This window comes from Drosophila ficusphila, unplaced genomic scaffold, assembly GCF_018152265.1.
Source record: "Drosophila ficusphila isolate 14025-0441.05 unplaced genomic scaffold, ASM1815226v1 contig_414, whole genome shotgun sequence".
Classification (NCBI taxonomy): domain Eukaryota; kingdom Metazoa; phylum Arthropoda; class Insecta; order Diptera; family Drosophilidae; genus Drosophila; species Drosophila ficusphila.
Window position 1 is genome coordinate 10,738,041 of NW_025064328.1, and position 23,165 is coordinate 10,761,205.

General features: G+C 37.3%; 1 protein-coding gene across 3 annotated transcripts in view; it reads left to right on the top strand.

Moving 5' to 3' along the window:
* The first annotated feature begins 312 nt into the window (after positions 1-312).
* Positions 313-23,165, top strand: part of LOC108096669 — a 62,360-nt gene continuing 39,507 nt past the window's right edge. For 2 of the 3 annotated variants that reach the window (XM_017198443.2, XM_017198441.2), the window contains exon 1: positions 15,162-15,724. The gene's annotated coding sequence lies outside the window, so the exon portion shown is untranslated. Of the gene's footprint in view, positions 651-4,869; positions 5,291-15,161; positions 15,725-23,165 lie in introns of those variants that run through there. The other variant, XM_017198442.2, reaches the window with a different exon arrangement.

A 23,165-nucleotide genomic window follows, 5' to 3' on the forward strand; every position in this document is an offset into this window, starting at 1 on the left:
AGTTATTTCGGTGACCCCGACACACAAGTAACTGTAATTGAAATGCCTGTATGTTTGGTTACCACAATTGCAATTGAATGGCTGCAAGTGTTGCTATTGCTGCTGACGAAGGCATAATAACAAAAACACAGATGTTCCGTCAGCAGGTTGCACTTTAAAGAGGGAGAGGGCAAGAGAATGAGAGAGCGCTTATTCCCTCCCAGAATCTCTCTCAGTTTTGCACTGCGCAGGACTTGCAGCACGGCAACACTGGCAGTGGAATTATGAGGAAAAGCGGTGGAAATCCTTTTGTTTATTCGCTTGCGGAACGCGTTTCTCGACGGTTGGTTCGCTCGCAACGCAGGAAACGGAAGTGGTGGCAAAACGTGCAACATCCGGCGGCAAACCACTCAAAAACAAATAGAATATAACCAAACCAAAAACAAACCTGTAAACACACCCCAAATATAAATAGTTAAAATTTAAAATAAATATTATCATAATATAGCCAAATTTGTGTGCTTGTTGATTCAATCAATAATCAAAATTATTGCAAATAATTCAAAATATAAAGTGCTTTCGGAAGTTATTAATGTCTAAATTGAAAACGCGTTTAACCCCCCAAATCAAATATCGATTAAAAGAAGTCAAAAAGTTTGTCGAAACGCTTTGTAAGTGCCTCAAAGAACTTCCCCTCTCCTTTCACCTTTCTTTGTGTGCCACATACCCTGTTTTGTGTGTGTCGTTGTGTGTGTGTGTGTGTGTGTGTGTGTGCGCTTATGTATGTTAATTAAATTACCGTTATGTGTGCTTACCATAACACAGAAACACACATACATGGAGAAACAAGCTCTATCAGAGTAATTATAAAACACAAAAAAAAAAACAAAGAAAAACAAGAATGAAACAGAAAAAAAAAAACACAAAAACAAAGGCCACTGAAAATCCATTTCCCATTTCCTTGGGCTTTCCCTCGCTTTTCCCACCGCTCCACTCATCATCGCATGTTTTGCCCGCCCTGACACTTGGGGCATATTTCTGTGTTAACTGGGCTGTGCGTGTGTTTATTACTGCGACTACGGCCATTGGCACGTACATCGGACGGAGGACCCTCAATCCGCCGTCCATGTCCTTGCCACGCCCCCACCACGAACAGCGCCCCTCCCGGTTCGCCACTACTCACAGTTATTAAGCGTCTTATGGCGTCTCTCAAAGCGGCCCATAAGTATGCTATAGTTTTCGTTGTTCCCCCGAAGAGACAGCGCAAGAACACTCGAAAAAAATAAAATTAAACTTTGATACTTTCTTTGTTTCGCCTTTTCTTTAAGCAGAGCTTATCATGAATTTACTATAATAAAGATTGTTAAGGAAAATAGCAAAACAAATTACTGTCAAGAATACAAGTTGTAATGTATTCAATATTACATCAAAATAATTTGTTATAGTTTGTTTGTTTTTTTGATAAGATTTGTTTAATTACTACACTTGTTTCTTAATTATGATAACAATAATTGCTTATCTGAGAAGTTTTTCATATTCAAAAAACATTATTCCAAGTTTTTCTGTGTGTTAAAGCAGCAGGTGCATTTGACTCAGAATTTCAGGTGATTGCAGCAAGTTTCTGACCAGAAATCAATAGAAAACCAAGCTTTCCACTTATGGATATGGTTAGGGGACAGTCCCTCGGTTCAGTCATAACCGCTTTTATTGCCCTTTGTTACATTCACCATTTGGACCACTTTTATGTTTGGCCCTTTGCACATCAAATTGATGATAAATTGCAAATTGCGGTCATAAAACCCCCAGAGAGTTATTGAAAAATTTCACGGGAAAGGTCGTAAGGTAGCATTGAAAAAGGTATCGAATTTCATATTTATGTGCTTTTGCACACATTTCATAAATATTAAGAAAGCTTTAATTTAGAATGCTACTTCAGCTGTTGTGTATATAAATGTATCTCGAAATTTCTTGTAATGTTATTGGGAAATTCATGTTTTGGGTTTCCTTCTCAGAATGTTCAATAACGTTTTATTATAACAGGTTTTAACATCACAAACATTTGGGAACAGAACGTCCTTAAGAAAATAAATACGATAAATGTTTCGAATAAAAACTAGTTTATATTTTAAATATAGCTTATTAACTTTTAAACCTGATAAACCAAAATAAAACAAGTATAACATTTACCAAATGTTTTTAATTTCCATTTTTATATTATAGCTATTGTCACTAGCTATTTATAACGAAATAATAAATACAATTACATTATCTAATAAGGAACCTGAAAGGGTTGGTAAAACATTTTTGACATTTTCCTTTAATTTCGAAACTTTGGTCGATCATTTTATGGCTGCGGGCCAAGTTAGACTGAAAGCTTTTTAGTGTCATTTCCGCGTGGTTCAATTACGGGCAAAAAATCGAGCTTCACACAATAAACATTAGTGTGTTGTCAGTTAGCGGATGAGTGGTCCAATTGCGATGGACCGATGGACCGACTCAATTAAACGATGCTAACTGCAGTTGGTCCTTTCGTGGGGGGAAATATTCCCAGGATGATTTGAAGGGGGTTTCAGTGGGTTTACGTTGGGTTTTCGGGCTTAGGGAACGGCGACATCTTCGACTGGCACATGTCTGTATGCAAATTGCGCCATAATCTCCACTGAGCGCCGGGCATTGAGTCCTCGCCTATTGATTATCAGTTTTGCATACTAATATGCCTGAGTTGGCAGTGCATTGAAATCGAGCCAAATAAAGTGACAAGCTCTGTGTCCCACTGTTTGTTTCTCCCCATCCTTGTCGCTCCTCCTGTGTCCTTCTATCTCTTTCTCTCTTTTGCCATGGCATCTGCCACTGGAGGTTCCACTCAGTTCAATGTGTGCTATATGTGAATGTGTGTGTGTGTCCGGGCTTAAGTAGCATTGTGAGTGTGTAGTTCTAGTATTTTTGTCTTCCGCCTTTCTTGGTTTTCGATTTTCATCACGGCTCTTCCACGAAAAGTTGATTTTCCCTTTGGCTCTGTTTTTTGTTGCCCTTTTTCGTGGGCATTTCAGATTGCTCTTGTCTATGCCAGGGGTATCTTACTTTTTCAAGAAAGGTAAATGGTTAGTGGTTCTTATAAATAATAGTTCTGCTTAATCTTTTACTAAAATACTAGCTTAAATACTTTATATGCTAAAAATAACAAATTAATGGTTTTATAAAAATATTTTTACTATGTAGCGAAAACTTTTAATTTTGTGTTTTTTTTTTAATATGTTAACAGAAGTTTTCCGCAAGTAATTAAGAAAGGATGATTTAAAGAATTGCTTTACCCGATTTATTTACTTAAATTCATTCAAATTGTTTCAAATTTCAAAAGAAATACGTAGAAAGGTTACCAAGAGAGAGGTATTTAAGGTTTCGGCCCACATTTGCCCTTTGTTTTCGGTTGTTTGAGAAGTGCCAGCGTCGTCGTCAACGTCGCCATTGTTTTTCCCCTTGCTTCATCACTACATACATCTTTGTAGTCCTCTTTTTGCGGGCGGAAGTGGGGGTTGGGTTCTATCACATTACGTATACGCATTTAGTTCCAATTTTTGCTTTTCGTTCCATGGTTTTTGTTTTTATTTTTATCGGTTTGCGTGTGTAAGCAAGTGTTGTGCTCGAGCCTCAGTGTGTTACTGTGTTTCCATTGCCAGAGGCGTTCTTTTTTTTTTTGCTTCCGCTTTTCCGTCAACTTTTCCTCGACTGTTTTCCACTCGCTTGTGTATTTCCGCTGAAGTCATAATGGGAAACAGCTGATAATACACGCCTCGACCCCCAACCGCCCTAACCTCCTTATCGAGCCCTTTCCTTGGGTTTGGGAACCCCGAAAAGGGGGCGAGTGGCTATAAAAAGAACTCTGGTAATGGTCTTGTTTTTCGGCTTTATACGGTACATATTCTGTTTAGTCCCGCTTTATTTATCGGGTTCTGGAACAACAATTTGCCCTTAAATCGGTTGAAGGAAAACTTTCTGTTTTACTCAATCAAAATATGAAATATTTCGTGGAAAGATCTCAGAAAGTTTAAAAGTATTTGACTGGTTTTTTATATTTAACTATTAAATAATTTCTATATCAACTATCGACTATTTACCTAAAATGTAGGCACCTTTAATGATTGTTCATACATGTTTGTGCTATCAGAAATATAGCTTCTCTCCGCTTGATGGACAATCAATCATCCCGCAATCCATAAAACTCGACTAAACATAAAACAACACAACAAAATCGAATCGATGGATATCGTCGACCAGATTCTGGGCAGCTGTCAGTTAGCATTAAAAGTTGTTTGAATGGCGAATTATAATTGCATTTGGTCATTTTATTTCGAGGAGGGATACTCTCGAAGAGGAGAGGCAGTCGGGGGGAACTGAGTGATTTATGGTGGGAAGAACGCATGGCACACAGGGCGTATGATAAATGTCTGCAACAAGCTAAATTTGTTAAGGATGGAAATGAAATTACAGAAGTGCTCATAGCAAACAGAGACCGTCACGCAAAGAAACTTGGAAAAATCTCACGATTTTATATACACCTAAATTGGTTAGAATAAATTAAGGTTTATTTTATAAATTTCAACAAGCATCCTAAAGAAATATTTTGAATGCTTCTGTAAAGCAGAAAATTCTTTGTGTGTATATCATTCCCATTTAAGTATGGCTTTTGTAAATCAATCTCAACAACATTTTATAATTTGTAGTTCATTAATACCCAGTTGGTTTTTCCGTGTAACCGACCACACACACATTTGCAATATTAATGATGCCGCTGCTTATGTAAATTGAAAGCAAAAGGGAGACCGCATGGCATCATCATCATCATCTGCATCATCATCAACTATAAAACAGTTTTTGTTCTACCATTTGCAGCGGAATCAGAGCCACAGAAAAGAAGGCAAGGCAAACAAACAAACGATATGCGTATAGGCCAGGCCAAAAAGGACAAGATAACAAATCCCCCAGCAGCACTTAAGGCATAAATCTCAAACTCAATCAACCAACTGAGGCTGAGCAAAACAGGAGGGAAACCAAGGGACTCCTTAGACAGAGACAAACGATCTAAGTGGCTGCTTTTCATCTGGATATTGGGACACAGTCAGTGGTAGTCGGTGGCATTTCAAGGAGCCGGATAAGAAAGAGAACGACCAGGAGGACCAGGAGCATCAGGAGCACCAGGGGCACCCTCATCATCATCATCCTGCATGTTGATTTCACTCGAAATTGCGACCGCAACGAAGGACAAACCAAATCACATTCAAGGAGAACGCTTTCAAGGACACAAAATGGCCAGGTAAGTCGGCTTTGGCTTTGGCTTTCTCTAAAGTGTGTTTTGCCGGTAATTTATACATTCGTTCGTCTGTCAAAATATTTCCAGTTCAATGCAAACGAAAGCGAAGAAAGAAATTCGCATTTATCATTGGTTAGTCGAAATAAATGACATTGTCAAGGGGGCGGTCGACATTTTTGTGGAATTTTTCGTTAAATAATGAAAGTGAAATTGCTTTCAAATGCCTTTTGTTGCCGGAGCACATGTAACCGACCAGGGAAAACTCCCAGATGTCCAGTAAAGTCTTCAAATGTGGGGATCAAGAGATTTGGGACTTGATACCACAGGCACTTTTAGAAACTATTTAATGACAGACGTTATTATGAATTTTAAACACCTTTTCAATTATATTTTCTCAAGGGGTGGAACTAAACTCTGGTGGTATTTAAGAGTTCAAAATTCTTGATGAATATTTAGGTATTTTTAGTTTATAGATTTTGAATGAAAAATTACAACTGCGAAGCATAGTTTTCTCATGTTCACCCATTTATTGTTGTGTATGTGTAAGTTTACCTTCACATAAATTGAAAAGACTTTCCCCCAAAAGCACTTTGGCCATCTTGGTACTATCTAATCCCTTTGGACTTTATTTCCTGGCTGAATTGTCGTTTTAAAATGCATTTATCCTGCTTAGAAGGTAGTAAGCAAAACCGCAAGCTCAGTCGAGCCAAGGTTTTGAATAATTTGCCTGCAGAGTCTGAGGATTGCAGCACCACAATTCATCAATTGATTAAACAGGTCTTTGCGGTTTCTTTGCCATGGAAATGCAGTAAAAATTGATAGCTTTTGGCTTAGATAATTTTTGGAGCGTGATCAGAGGGGTTTTAAATCGAAACCTGTTTTAAATGTTGTATACCTCTTCTTGTAGGCTTTCAAAAACGAAATAAAATGCCTAAATTGCAACACACTTTATTAGTTAGAGAAATAGGAATTGTTTAATCCTATTTTCAAATGACAATCTGTTGAAAATTAAAGAGAATCCTTTGGACTTCTCTTCTTTGGTGGCTACAAATAAAAAAGGACACAGCTGTCAATGATTGCTAATAGTTTGCAATGGCCGCGTCGTAAGTTTTACGACTGTTAATGTGCGATCCCAGGTCCTTGTTAAGTGGTGGGCCTAATGGCGGTCCTCCGACAGTTGCCAGTTAGCAGTTTGCAGTTAGCGAGGCTTCACTGCCGCCACTTAAGGACGATTTGCTGTTGGTCCCAAGCCTCGTTGTTCCTACATTGCCACCCTTTTATACGGCTTCCACACTGCCAGAAAACACCCTAACTTACACTTCAACAAAGTTATTTAGATTTTTCGATTAAGTATATATATATAAATATTTCAGAAAATTTAATTAAACTTATAGGAGTTAAAATGCAATATAAGCTTAAATGTATGCTTACTTTAAATGTTGCCATGTTTATAGTTTTTCCCATTTTGTTAATAAAGATTATTGTTTGCTTTTTTGAGTGCATTGGAACCTCTTTATCGCCGCTCCAGCGACTTTGTGTGTGCAGCGGGAAAACAATGGAAAATTTCAAACGGATATGGATACATTTCCGGCGCGTGCTAAGTACGCAACAGCGAAAAGACAATGAGAAATTGTTTGTCATTAATTTAATTCCTCTAAGGAAGACGTGCACACAGTGCCCGTACACAGTACACATGCATTAAAAAGGCGTCTCGGTTTTAAATTTCATTCGCTCCACCCATCAACATGGGAGTGTTTTGCCACTCGTCCTTGTCCTCCGACGGTGAAAAGGCAAAGGCAAATAATTTCGAGGAGTTTGAGGACTAAACTCAAAGGACGAGCGGGTTGGCAATATTACAAAGTAAAACAAATGTTTCTGGTGGGCGGCGAATTGCAGGAATAAAAAACAGGATGGATAAAGGAATAAATTTGTCGTTCATTAAATTTTTTATAGCTATCAGTGGGTGGTATTAAAATTCAATAAAATGTGATATACATAAATATAGGTGGTATGATTAATACAATAATTGTTTAATCTATTTTCTTAATTAATTTATATTCCGATGCTTACAAATATTACTTATACAAAGCGAACTAACTTTGCAATCACAAGTCAAAGATTTGATCTGATTTTTTGTTATATGTGAGTTGTTAAAAGCTGTTTATTTATTAAAAAGTGACGCATGATTATAAGCTTATATGTATTAGATATATACAAACTGGATGACAACCTGCATGAAAAGGAATATAAATAGCCATGTCACCGCTGATGTTATAAAACTTTGCGTTACGCTCCTCGTTCCCCAGTTGAATCGCCATAAATGCTTTCAGTGGGAAAATGGAGAAAATGGGAGTGGGAAAGCTACAGGTGAACTGGGACCGAAGGAAAACTGATGCCATCATCTCGTGTGCTCTTGGTCGGGTTTTGATTGGCCATTGCACAATAACATGGCTAATCTTTCCTGTGGCCCCCGATCCCCATTCTCACCTGCTTTTCACCTGCGTGCAAGTTGCGTCAGAGCCAAGATTAATGGGTTTTCATGTAAGGTTTCCATTACGTTCTCATTTGTTTACTTTTGTCATTGGCTTGGTTTTGTTTCGCTTTTTGCTTCTCGCAATCCGGTTTTTTCAGTTTCGGAATGCTATTAAGGTTTTCGGGGACTTTTTTCTCTGATTATGCAAACGCACGTAATGCCAAAAGTGGCGGGGATTCTATATCATTTGATAATGTTTCCCAATAAAAAGTTCAAGTAAGAAGTTTAACATATGGTTAAGTCCTTGAATCAACTAAAACTTATGGTTGACTTGCGAAGAAAATACCTTTTTCTTTGTCAACTATTTTTAATAAAGAGTTGGAAACAAAATAAGAAGAAACTATGGAAATAAAATCACTAACTAAAGATTCTTCAACCTAAACACCAGTTGATAGTCAAATTTTTAGACCTCCGAATAAATATCTGTATTTTATTTTTAGAATACTTTAAGCGTGTCCTGAATTTTCATTTTTCAGTTCAGTAAAGTGAAAGTTATTTTCTGTTGATTGGATTTGAAACTCGAGTTGAAGCCGATTTGTTGGCCAACAGAAAAGAGGCAATCGTTCAGCCGTAATATTTCGGGTGACTCTACTATTTGACCTTGTTCTCGCAAATAAATTTATATGGGTGTTTTTGGGCGAATGTGTATTTGAGTATTTCCGAGAAGTGTGTGTGTGTGTTTGTGTATGTGTGTGTGTGTGTGTTTTGGCGCATTTCAACTGTCGCTTTGATTAGGCCTTCTGCAGAAACGTGTCCCAATCCTTTTCGCTCGGCTGAATTTCAGTTGACGTTCAATTCGCCGCATATCCTTGCTAGTTCATTAGGAGAGTCCTGCCTCGACGGCTTCCTCCTTTAAAGCACTTTATGCATAGCGAAAATTGTATTTTCGTAGCAATGTCATTTGGCTGTGTTGGCCATTTTCATGGTGGCTCTTATGTCATGACCAACAACAATTAACGTTTATGTCGCCGGGGGTTTTTCTTCTTTTATTTTTTCCCCTTTTTTTCTTTTTTTTTTGCCAAGGGTTTCCAAGGGTCGCACCTTCAAAAGAGAAATGGGGGGAAGGGGGAGGGGAAAAATGGGAGCCAGCGAAGCCTTAGGAAAGTTTATATTCAACTTTTTCAGCAGCAAATGAAGCAAAACTTTTAAAGGCAAACTTAAATGAGCAAGGACACAATAATCCCTTTGCCTCGCGCAGCTTCAAATGAGCCATCAAAGGAAAGTTGAGGCCACGCCGGCACTTTCGGCCTCGATTGCCAGTTTGGCCTTAAAAAAGCAGAAGACCAAGTTTTTTTTTCAATGCCAGCCCACACAATTACTTAGTTTATTGAGGTCAGATAAGAATTCTTAAATACATTTAGGGGAAATATATTTATTGATTATCTGTGAGTTCTTTAGATCGATAAAAAGTTATATTGCAACACAAAAAATACTAAGAAAAATACTAAGTGTAAATAACAAGTAACTACGTTTACTTTAAATAAGAATACTAAGAAAAATACTAAGTGTAAATAAGAAGTAACTACGTTTACTCTAAATAAGAATATGGTTTAACAAAATTAAAAGGAATTTTTAGCTGGTACCCCAAAATATAATAGTAAAACTACTCAAATTTAAATCAAAGCAGTAACATTTCTGTTATTTTTTTTTAACAAAAATGTGCTATAATTTGGTACATAAAAAATACTACTATTTAAGTATTTTTAAATACCATATCTCTATCATTCCATCTTCCTTCAATATTTTACATATACGATTCCATAACCACCCCTTTGCAATCAAATGAAATGATTAAGAATTACACAATGGTTTCGCAATGGTATCAAGTTAACAATGTGCAGCCAACTGATCTTGGAGGTGTAAACGTCTTAAAGTGTTACAAATCTATTAATGATCGCCTGGCATTAGCAGGCAATCACAATTAAATGCAATTATTGGGTGAATTAATCGAGAACAATTAACATCGCCGGCCAACACTTGACCGGATTATTGAGGCGAAAGCGTTAAAATGAGAAGCGAAGCGGATAACTTTTAAATGGCCTCTTGGCTGCCAAATGCCACCCACATTTCCACATTTCCACATTTCCACGTTTTCCGTCCATTTGGAGCTCAGGCGGCGGTGGCAAGTCTGTCCTTGCATACAAAACAACTCATTATAAAGCAAAACAAATTGTGGCAAACATTTCAGAACGTAATTTCTCTAGATTCCAATCGTTTTTCCGCAGTCCTGGCAACTTTTCCTTCGAGGAAAACCATCGTTCGGGGTGTGGGTGGTGTTATTTGTCTTGAGCTTTGCGGCGACATTTTATCAAGCTTAGGTGCGGGTCCAGTCGGAAAAGCAGGAAAACAGCTTTCCCAGCCATTTGAGTTATTTAAACTGCGCTTGCGGTTAAATTAACGCGATTTATACGAATTTATCGTTGCCCACACACTCCTCTGATTTTTCTCGCTTTTCTCGCTGTTTTTCGTTGTCTTAGTTAACTTGTTTCCCTTTGTAGGGCTGCGGGCACAATTTTCTGGCTTTTGTTTGTCTCTGCCCGGGGCCAAAAATAAAATTTTCCACGGCAGTTTTTCGGGGCGTGTGGAAATCTTTTTGGGATTTGCATGCTCCCAGCGTGATTTCTGGCTTTACTGCCGTGGCAGTCGACACCGGAAAACCCGCTCCATATTTTTTCCTTGGCCTTTTTTCTTTTTTTTCTGCTCGCATTTTGAAGGCGAATCGATTTATTGTTTTTTTTCCTTCTTGCTTGGTTTTTTTTTTGCCTGATTTTACGTTGCGCGCGTGACGAGCGCAGACTTTGTTACGTGGTATTACATGTTATTGATCTCCACCCACCGCCCACTCTATTTACTTTATTTTTACACCCTTTGGCAAACACAAACTTGCCACTAATATGTTGGCTTTAATGCTAGCGCTAATAGCTTATGAATTTTTTAGGGTTTTATGCATGTGAACAATTGAATTAGAACGTATTACAGTTGAAAATTTATAATGTCAATAAATATTATGCTCATAATAAATAATCAATGGGACAAATAATGCCAAAATACGTGTGCTTATTTTATATTTAACATTTATTTATTATCATCAACAGTAAGGCTTCCAATTTTACATTTATTTGTTGGCAAAACAAACAGCATTGACGAATAATCCAATGAAATACAAGCTTTGGTAACTGCGGCTGATTAATAATAAATAAGCGGCGATGCTTTTGTGGGCAAGCCAAAGCTTAAATACCCTAAAGTATTTAAGGTTGTTCCGATACTTTAAAAGTAAGCTACATAAAAAACAGCCGTATAAGAAAGAATCGATTTCTAGGTCATTAAAATATATTTGTTTTCCCCCTTCTCAAACTTTTGTTCTAGACGAAATATAATATTTAACAGATAATAATTTTGTAAATCAAATATTTTAAAAATATACTATATTTACCTACCCATAAAACTTGTTAAAGGTGGTCTTTATTTTATTTAAATATTTTTAATTTTTAAATTGAAAATTTCAGGCTAATACCTTAAGTCATTTTAATTGACTTTTAAATTTAGTAACTCCAGTAGTTTTAATTAAAGCCTTTTTTTCGTCAACAGAAAGCGATTTAAAGCCCTAATTAGTTATTTTGCTGGCCTGAAACTAATCACCTTCAAAGAGCAAAACAGCTGCAAAAAAACAAACTCGATAAATAGCAACACACATGCTCTTCTGCTGGATAATTCCCTTTGAAAGGCATTAATTTTCGCATTTTTAGGTCATTATCTATATCGAATTACGTTGGCTGGATGATAAATCAATGCCAGATTCTGGCTTCATTTTAGATATCAAATACATTTGGTCAGCTGCAGGGGACAATTATTTATGTGGTCACTCGCTTTTTTTTGTATTGCTTTTTTGTACTGCTTTGCTAGCTTTAAGTTTTAAGGTCGTGCAGCAGGGCGTATGCGCAATAATTGGATTCAGAGGGCGAATGAATGATTCATTGGGTGGTCAAGATGGTATTTAAACGACGGAACCCTTTGCTCGACAGCCTGTTTGCTTAGCCCTCCAAGAGCTGGCAGCTGGAATCGCTCGGTAGATAAACACGGAGGCCAGAGCTCCGGCTCTGCTAAGCGCCAAAGCATCTTTCAATGGCAACGGCTGCAATCAGCAGGCAGTGCGTCGTCGTCTTTGTCAGGGATAAACAGAGTCCTCGCCGAGGCGGAAAGGATCCGATGGGCAGCTGTCCAAGCCAAGTACACATAGGGAAAATAAAGGTATTGTATGCAAAGTATAGCAATGAGAATATGCCTAGAAATGGAGATACTGATTGGTAAACTATTAATATAGTTAAATAGAGTTTAAAACTTAAATAGTATATTCCAATATTAATTTGTTTACCTTTTCTGACAATCAATCTTTTCTGTTAACTAACTATATTTTCTGTTGTGATAACCATTATAGAAATTCCAAAGAAAATTACTGGAAATATTTTATATTCTTTATCGCAGTGTTCGCCTTGAGCTGTAATCAGAAATGAAAAAATGAAACAACAGAGGAGGAGCTGGGATTGCCGAGGAAATGAAGTGCGGAGAGCCAGGGGATTGGTTGGGTGTCCATCGTCCATCAGATGTGTCCATCATTCGGTGAATGCCGGGGATTAGTTGTGTTGATGGGATGGCCGATGGCCGATGTCCCTCGTCCATCGTCCGGTGTCCAGGAGCAGGTCCTTTTTCTTTTGTAGTCCTTTGTCGTTTGATTGCTTAGTCTGCTTACAACCTGCTCAGGTGGCTCCGATGAAAGGACCCAGGATGGGATGACTTTACTTTCCGAGTTTATGGAAAATTTGAAACGGGATTAAGGCGGCCAGGGGTCAATTACTAAAAATAGCTGGGTTAGGCTTTAGAGTTTTCTTTAAAAAATTGTAGCTTTTAATTAAAGAAGCAAACTAATATGGAACATGGTTGCTTAATTCAATTTTTATTTGGTATTTCTAGTTGTATTACATTGTTGTTTACAAAGAAAACATTCTATTACTGTATAATTTTAATTATCAAATTAACCTTTTTTAGAAAAAGTCTATAGCTGGTGATCTGAAAAACTACTTAAAGGATTCACTGAAACACTTTTTTACGGCTGCCAGCAATGCTGTTTGAACTTTAGTGTTGTTGACAGAAGTTGGGAAGTTGTGAGTGTTTGGCCATATGATCCCACTGCTGTTCGATGTCCCCCCTTTTCCCTTTCCCCCTTTTCCCACTGGTTTTCCACCCGTTTGTCTCTTATCGCACCCCACGAATTTCTGGTCCTCATTATGGACTCGGCGACATTTTTGCTTGCGAATAATGATGGGGGGACATCATTATCGCTCCTCGCAGCCGCCTTTGCTGTCATCATCATCAAAAACAAGAGCACCCAGCTGCACCACCCAACTGCCACCAACTTTTGGCCCTCTTTTCCCCTTGCCACCTCGTGTTTGAACCCGCTGCCCGCCCAAAATCCTGTGGCAAGTGTTGATGTTGTTGTAATTCCGCTTGACTTCGAATTTCTGCGGGGAAAATATGGGGGTCTGTAATCAACGGGCGGCAACGAATGAAAGTTGACAGGAACAAACAGTCGGCAGCGGGCTCTTCCATGTCCACGTCTACGTCCACGTCCACATCCACGTCCTCCTCCCACCCATTTCCATTTCCATTTCCATTTCTCTCACCCTTACCCGTTTTCCACAATCCCATCGGACATTTCTTCAATTTTATTGCTGCAATTTGCTGGGAGGAGACCGCTCTGAATGAAGACATTGTTTCGTTGCCCAGTCTGTGATTTTAACTGCACTGAAAAGAAATATTCTCTGAGATTGTTTAAGGTAAATACATAATTTAAAATTAATTCAGTTAATGAAATATGAAATCATGAAACTTCTATTACAAAGAACCTTTGACATAAGGTATTCTTTTTAATCGTTCAAAATAGAAAATATATTCTTTAATCAGCTTTATGTAAAATTTGTTTGTTTGGTTGTTATTATTATCCCAATATTGAAGTAACAAGTTTAAAATAGAAAAAATAGAAGTTAACTAAATGAACAATAGGACTTAAAAAAAGCTTAATATTTTCTCCGTGTGTACTTTCAACCGTTCGGTTATCTTTCACTTGCCAAACGCAACATGAAAAGGGTCCAATTTATGCCTCGGCCTCGGCCTTGCCTTTTTGGCTGTACTCGTACTTCTGCTTCTGATTCTGATTCCTTGTTTGGAGTAATTAAATTCCTAGGCTTGTTAATACCTTGAATAATCACCGCCAGGATAAGGGAGTCGAAGGACTGTTCGAGGCATAACCAAATTCACAGTCGACTGCACTTAATGAGCGCTTAATGAGTTCCTCGAAAATATCTGTGGAACTGAAAGCAAAACTTCGGGCTGGCCATTTAAAAGCGACTTGCATTTTAATATCCATAATTTAAGCTTATTGCCCGGATGTTTTATCAAATAGCTCTTTTTCAAAAGTTTTTTCTTCAGGCTTACTAAGTGGAACAAGTATTTAAGAAAGGGTCTGTGAATTGCAGCCTAATCAATAAAATTAACCTATTTCAAAACTTACTGTGTTGTCGAGCATTTAATGCATTATTCGTCTCCTACTTTTCAATTTATTTTTCCTTTCGACAATATGTTGGTTTTTCATTTCCATTTAATGAAATTAAAAGCCCTTTTAAGCCTGGATTTCGCTTCGTGACCTAATTGGACACTTCACTTACTAATTATTTGGCTGACTTCGTGGGTTTTACTATCGCAGGGCTACAATTAATTTTAATTGTATTCGACTTTGACATATCGATTTACATTATTTCGGAGAAATATGATTTGTAAGTATGTACTTTTTAAAAAGTAATATTTTATATTTTGGTATAGATAATGAATGAATGAATGAATCTTTTTTGCACTTGATTTCCAATCTGTAAATTCCTTAAAAAACCCCTAATACTATAATATATACTATTAAACCTTTTAAATTGAATAGAATTTTAACAAAGCTTGTTATAAAATTAAATTTTTATTTTTTTTCTTTCTTATTGGATTGACCGAAGAATTTTTAGAGCCACTGTATTATTATGAAGATCATTCCTAGAAGAAAAAAACACTTTTGACTGTTTTATGACGAAAAACGAATACGAAAAAGAAAAATAGATTTTGTACACAATAAGCAAAGACAAAAATAGAATATTCCTCAAACAAGTTTAAAAATAGATTTTCTAGAATTTATTGTTTAGATTTTCAAACAGCTGATTGGGTGGTAGTGTGACCGCAGCCTTCTTTAGTCATAATCCCCCCGGAGCTCCGATCAAAGGCCACACTGCGCCGACGCTCTCGCTCTCCCTTCCACTCATTTCATTTCCAATTGGGAGAGCGGGCGAAGCAGTCGGGAAAGCAGCAAGTCGCGTGTAAACAGCAGGGAAATCGAATTCGCATTTGTGCCTTGTTTTTCTTGGCCAAAACGTTCAAACTTGACCAAAATTCGCAGTGCAGTGGAAAACTGCAGAATGCTGAATTTAGCTGGCGAATAAACACCGATTGGTGTGCACGTGTACGTATAAGTGCCTCTCGCGGGCGTGTATGTGTGTGTGTTTAGTGCTCGAAAAAAAAATATTGCTCAATGGCCCAAAAAGTATGGTAAAGAAAACCAAACAGCAAAGAAAATGAGCAAATGAAAAACAAAAGCAGGCGAATGAAAACCATTTTCCAATCGTGAAAAGTGCGGTGAAAGTGCAGCGAAAGCCAGTGAAAAGCAAATGCAAATAGATGTTGTTTTTTTGCGCTCAGTTTTAGTTTATATTTTTGTGAAAGTCTTGTGCTCTTTCTCCCACACTCCTTCCCCTCTCCTTCGTTCCTCGCTCTTACCAAACTACGGGTATAAATAAGACAACAAAAAGGCAACAAGAGAGGTGAGTTTTCCCCGAAATTAGAGTCAAAAAACGTGTTAAGTGTCGCAATGCCGTCATCGCTAACTTTATTATTATTATTTTGGTGTTTTATTAATTTTTTACATTTTTTTGGTAAAAAGAGACAGCAATAAAAATCTCAGGGCGTTGCGAAATTTGTTTTTTCTTTTTTTATTTTGCTTCGTTTTTGTTGCTTCTTATTTGCTTTTTTTTTTCTCAATGGCCGCCGAGTATTTCCAGCTGTGTTGGTGAGAGCAAGAGAGCGGGTGGCCAGAGACAGAGAGAGCGCGTCAGCTGTGTTGCTTTATTTATCACGTTACTTCCAAAAAAAAAACAAGAAGGAATCAAATTCGCTTGGTAATACGTTTTTTAAGGCCTTGCAAGCTGCTAATTGATTCCCGTCGCCTTTCAAGTTTGTTAGCATTAGCAGCAGCAAAGGTTTCTCAGCCACACGAATATTCGCCAAAACTCGTAAACAATTCACTGTTTTCAAACAAATCGTCTGCTGCTCTCTAATGCCCCCGCCCTCTCGCATATTATTCAACAGCATTGCCAGATTAAAAAACTGTATTTTAAAATTTGAATTTTAAAACATTAAAAAATTAGAAAAAACATACTCGTTTTTTAGTAAAAATTTAAATAGGACATATGTGTAATAGAATGTGTTATAAACAAACTTTACGAAATTTTAAGGTTTTTGCTTGTTTTTCTTATTTTTTCTTTGGTTTCTTTCGAATGTCCTAATTTAATGTGTATCATAAATTCAGTTTTTAAAACTGTATTAAAAGCGTAAACCAATGTAGGTTGTCAAATTTGTCTGCTCTAGATTGCAAAAAAAAAAAAAATCAAAATCAAATTTCTAGCTTAATAATTTACTGAAATTTATAAACTAGCTTACATGTGCCTTTTTCTTTTAAACGTGATATTCCACTGATTTCGCTTGTTGACATTGAAATGTTTGTGTGTCAAACACAAACGGGCTGTAATGTTTGTTTATTTATGCACTGTATCAGGGCTGACAAAGTGCAATAAATTCACTTGAACTCGGGCGAGAAAAGCCATCACCCCACTTGATCTGTGTGCGTTTTTCTATATATAATTCGTTAATCAATTGGTGCCTATAAGGCTATAATTAAGTATAAATAAAAACGTTTCTGACGTCGGTTGTGTGCAGCTTCAAACGGATGAGTGTGCAATTCGTTAAAAATCATTAAATTTCAAAAGCCCCAGGTGGAACTAATATTTTTGGGTGATTGTTTTGGGGATCCCGGCGTTCTACGAATTGGTTTAAATAATTTTTTTCGTTTGATTAAGTTTAGCATGATTTCCCCCAATTACTACCACAAATGCTTCATTAAAAAAGTTTTCGTTTCGCGATCGAGATGATTTCTGATTAAAACTGGTTTCGGAACTGTGCGTTCTCAGTCATTATTAATTGGCGAGTTTATTCTGCCTGTCTGTCCGACTTTCTGATTGTCCATATAAACACCTTGATCGAAATCAGACACTGTGTAATCATAGTCATTGAACTTGTAATTGCACGGGCTTAAACGGGCAGTTTTCAAAACAAAAGATTGTAATGTTCAAATTGATTATACATAATAAATATTAGCTTTAACTGAGTCTAAAAATAGTTAAATATATTTAGTTTTAAAAATAGACAAGTTATAAATGATAAATTACATAGGGTTACATGAACAGAAACTATTCATTATTTTATAGATCAGTTTTAATAAGGGACTTACCGTAAGATACATTTATAAGGGGTACGTATTATGCCTTCTCCTAAGCTATTAAAGCATTTAAGCCCTAAACAACAATAGACAATCCTCTATTTGACGTTTTAGGCGTTGAAATTCAATAGAATTCATTGAATAGAACCTAAGGCTGCGTAGCGTGTGCCTGACGATTCGAACTCGTGCCTACTCAATTTTTATGTATTCAAAACGATGCCTAAGCTCTTCGTTATAAAATAAAACCTTTTCATTGATTGATTGGCCAGACGGATTTGGCAATCACACCTCCACACATGCGACACAATCCAAATACAAAACAAGGTACAACCGAACCTAAACAATGCCAAATGGCAATTAACAATATTATCGCTGTCAGACAAAATTTACATTTGATGCCGCCCGAAGGTATTGTAAATTTGGTTATCTAATCGCAACAGCCCAACGCCACCAGAACCCAAAACTCATACTCATATGTATCCCCGCCCCGCCCAAAGTCATAAAGTTTCCAGAGAGATTAAACTTGACGCCTTAGCGAATATATTTCGCTGTATCACATGTCAAAACTACTTGTAACTTTCAAATGCGCCCTAAGCAACTGCATAAGCAGGAGATTTTTTTCTTAACAACCAAGTGTCTGAAAGTCACGACCTGCCATAATATTGGTTAAGCCTTACATGATCCCCCGGATCGTTCGATTGTTGCATTAAAGCGTGCCTAGCGAAGGGCCATTAATCAGCTAACAAAACATTGTTTACCACAACCAGAACAACAGCTGTCGCCATATGGGGTTGTTCTAAAGTTGCCTTAGAGTTGCTTAACTAGTTGAACCTAAAAAAAATATTTTCCTTATAGAACTGATATTATTTATGATCGCACTATAAGAAAAGTGGTACAAAACTTAACACTATATTTGCTTTGTTTTTCTGCACATGCAAAATTTCGTAATTCAGATGACCCCAGTAAAATTTCAAAACTTTTGATAATCTGCCAGCTAATTGCCCTTGCTACAAAACTGGGTTTATATTCCATGACCTAAGCCATTTATTTACCAATTTCATATGAAATTGGGAACGTCACATAAATTTGTATTTTCATTCATAATTATTATTCAAAAGCGAGCTTAACTTAATACACATCAGATAATCTTCGTTATGGAAATATTCAAACCAAATTAGTGGCATAATTAATGGGTATGTTTTTAAGTGCTTGTTAAATTTAATTTCAGCAATTTACTAGAAGATTTTAGAAGATAGCGATCTGTATGAGTCAGCTTTCAGACAAAACCTAAGAATAGTTTTTATGGATAGTTGTTAAAGGAAACTTTTTAAAGTTAAGGGAAATTCCAACCCTTTTATTGTTTTTTTAGTGCACCATTAGGACATAAAATTGGTATTGCCTTGTCGCAGTTTTCTTATCGATCTATTCATAGCTTTATTACGATAGAAATACAAATAAGTTAAAGACAAACAATAGAAACTTTTTTCTGTGATAACAAACCATGTATAATATTCAGTACAATGTAATGGTTTTAAGTTGGAAATGATCTCTGATATCCGATAATCAAATGTCCGACTTTTTCTTCTTTTTTCTGTGTTCTGAATATCGATATAAAACGTGCGCGGTCCATTAGCATACTTAATATACATATATACACTTAAGTAGGCGAACCGACTTGTACCACAATCAAAACAAATTTGTTTGTTTTCCGATATTGGTTTGTTTTTATCGGTATATCTCAGCTGTGCGGTATACCTGACTAAGGTCAGTTAGAGGCTATAAAATCGAATTCGATAGGCTTCCGAATAAACCGAACAGTTTTCTATGGAAATTTTTTGTGGAAATCTACTTCTATCCATTGAATTAATAGAGGTCTACTTATTTAGCGGCGCTTTGCTTTATATCTTTGTTTATCAAGCATTGAATTTTAAATGTAATAAATTATGTTGTTAAAAATTATGTTAATTTAAGAAGACTAATAATCGCTTTCCGTGTAGTTGTAAAAGGAAACTTCTAGGCTTTTCTCAAGATAATAAACAAAGTAAGCCTATTCAGAATCGTAACTGTACCCAATACTATAGGTTTTATAAGAACTGTTATTTCTGTTGACGCAGATCGGACTTTATATTTGAAGTGCAAAGCCCACTTGACACTTCATAACGTTTTGATGCGGGTTGGTGGGGGAAACTCAGTCAGTGTGACAAGTTGGTAATAAAATGGCCAGGCCAACAGGTAGAACCGAGTCGCAAAATCAACCCAGAGCTGAAAATACGGCGAAAACGGAGGCAGAAACAAGGGTAAAACGAAATCCCAGACAGTTGGTCAAAGAGCCAGTCACTCAGTTGGCCATATTTTTTGCGGGCCCGAAAGATAAGAGCCCCCGGTTAAGTTGAGTCGAGTTGAGCGGCCGACTCTTGAGCTCTTTATGGAGAGCTCTTTAACTTTTGTTGCTCGTCTTGCCTTTATTTTTGCTGAAACAGCAGCAGCAGCAGCAACAGCAACAGCAGCAGCAACAGCAACAGCAACAGCAACAGAATTTGTAACCTCAGAGCCGTTGTCTATTTCGTTGCTTATTTTTCGGTTTAATGGTCAGACACGACTGTGTTGTTGCCGAAATGCGTGAGCCAGTGAAAAACAGGTTTATTTTTTAGCCAGGTCGAGAGAATAACAAAAAGCCCCAGAAAAAAATAAAAAGAAAACACATACGTAAATAAATAAGCCGCCACTTTTGAGTTGGCAATTGGTTTTGCAGTTTCAAAGTTTGCTCAGTTGCTGAGCGAAGCTCTATTTTTATTTTTTTTCTTCCCCCTCACAAAAAAGAAATCAACTCCCGCAGAAGTTAACTTAAATTATGTAAATTATATTAATATTTTCAGCTAGGAGCGTGTGGGAATCAAGGTCTTTAATTAGTTGCGTAGGGAATATATTATTTGTATTTTTAGAACGGGGAATGACATAATGACATTAAATCAAAAGAAGCTCTTTTTACAACCTACTTTTTGTAAACATAAAAAAAACTCCACGTGTCGATTTGGTTTTCTAGTAACAAATAAAACTCCACGTGCCTATGCTTTTTAAAAATAAAAGCTCACCCAATTCGAGAAATGATCTTCTGGAATCAACTTGGTTTCTTTTTCTTTTGTCTTATACGATTGAGATTTTCATGTACTCACACTTCGGAGAATGAAGATTTAATCTATGCAAATATATACACAATTCTGCTGGATTATTTATTGGATTTTCTATTTACCGTAGCTTTTTTTCTTGGTTTTTGCTCTGCCTCTTATTTATTGTTTTGCTTTTTACGTTTATTGAATTTGAATTTCTAATTATTTTCATTATTGCAAATATATTCCAGCATTTGTTTGTCTCTCGCCAGCTAGGTGATGCTTTCTCTTTCACACCCACACATTGCGCTAATTGTATAATTGCACCGCCTGTTGTTTGCCGTACCCCTTTTGACCCCCGCGATCGTTAACCCTTGTGTGTGGGTGTTTTTAATTTATTGCACTTCTGTTCGGCTTACAATTTTAGACGTCGAATCGTATTATATTTCCCGGACTTAACCGCACTGGGGTCCAGAAAGTCGCGCTGATAATGGGAACGTGCGACTTTGGCAATTCTGCCGGAAAATGATTATTATTGTTCGCTAATCGAAAATGTTGTAATATTTTCGAGCTCTCGATTATCACCCGAAGGTCGCTTGACGGAAGTGTGCCGCCATAAAGTGCAGCTCTAAAATCACCTAGAATAAATATACTTTTTGCATTCAGATGGTATCGAGGAATCGTGTAACTAGTTATCGTATCTCTTTAATGGCCTATTGCACAATCTGCTTTATTATCTTGGTAGCAAGTTCTCATTCGTTTCCTCATCCACCGGCACTAAGCGAGCAATTATGATCTCTTTGGAGCTTTATGCGGCTTCTTATGGCCAACCTGTTCCCCACCTGCTGTGCTCGCCCATATCTCATTCCATTTTATTCAGGTATTTTGCCTGCATTGCCGGCATGCTTCCTCATTGACAACCGAACTCAACTTTAAGCATAACCCGGGTGTCACACGATATTTGCATGAGAACTCAGGCAGCCGAGTCAGAGGTTAATGGTCTCATATTTGCTTTTTAAACGGAACTGCAATACACGGGCTAAACAACAAAGTATAATAAATCTTATCGAGATATGAGCTCCGTTCATAATGTGGCTCTTATCGCTTTCGCTATTGCCCTACCCTAAAATAGGGAAGGCCAAAAAACCCGCATGTAATCGGTTTTAATGTCATATACAAGTCTATATATTTGGTCTATTTTTAAACAACTTACTTAAAGTAAAAAAGTGGCGAGTAGATTTATAATTCATACATTTCTTCAATTTGCAGATAGATAATGTTAACGATAAGATTTAAGTTTGTTACGATGTATATCCAGTTGGGGATTTCCACTTGATGCACATCCCTAACATCGGGCTTTTCAGTCTGGACAGTCTGCAGATACTGTATCTTATCAATGGGAGTGCAGGCCCATTTGGCAGATTGCTCCGCTTGACCTTGTTGTGCTAACGACTTCTCCGCCCCCACAACTCCTCCTCGGGCAGAAGTTGGACAAAAGACTCTGCCAATTGCCTTTCATTTATCATCATATTTCTTGCGTTTACCGCACACATTTCAACATTCAACGTTCAGCATTCGGACGTGTCGTGTTGGCCTGGCCAAAAAGAGTAGAGTCTGTTTCGGTTTCTGTAACTGCTGCTGCTGCTGGCATTGGATTGTGACCCACTTTCGAAGCCTGGCCTGGCCATTCCTCATTTCCCATTTCTCATTTTACATTTCACATTTCGTTGCTCGGCGCAAATTCAAACAAATGCATTTTTGCGGCACTTGGCCAAGTTTGTTTGTGGCCGAAAGTGAATGTGTGTGTGCGTGTGTATCTTGTGCCTGGTATCTTTCTGGTGGCGGTGAAAAGAAAGCCGTTTCCTTGGCTTACTTGGCTTTCACTCGCATCACGTTTTTCCTGCCTAACCAAGCAAACCGATTCGGTTGCACCTGCCCCGCCCCCTTTTTTTTTTGCCAGCCTCCTCCTTTTTGAGGCGCCCATTGCCATCCACACTTTTCGATCTCCTTCGTTTTCAGGTTTATTGCTGAATCGCCTGCCATTGCACAGATGCTGTAAATATTTTCATAAGCACGCACTTCGCTCCCCCTTCTGCCTTTAATTCAGATGTGCTGGCCCATAAACATTCTCGGCCACGATTATAGCCATTGCATTAAAAAAGGGCGCGGCACAACTTGAAAAAGGGTGCAATTTATTGAAGTTGTGGCTTACTCACTGGTTTTTTTTTTGAACGAGGCACCAGGAAGTGGGATGCGTGTACGCAGATTGCAGATAAATCATTTATCAAGCTTATTTATTTCAATGAGGAAACATGCTAAACTATTATTAAAAGTCACTAAACGAATACCACGCTTTAAAGCCCGATTAAGATACAAACTAACTATTTTTCATAGAAGTTTTTAATGCTCTAACTCTACATCTAAACATATTTTAATGATTTTATTCGCACGTCCGAGTACTTCAAGCATAAGACCTTATTAAATGCCCCTAAAAAATGATTGAAACTAGGAAATTTCCTTAATTATTTTGTATACACTCAATTGTAAACAAATTAACGACAAATAAAGGCTCATTATGTTTTCATTTACCATTTAAGAACCTTG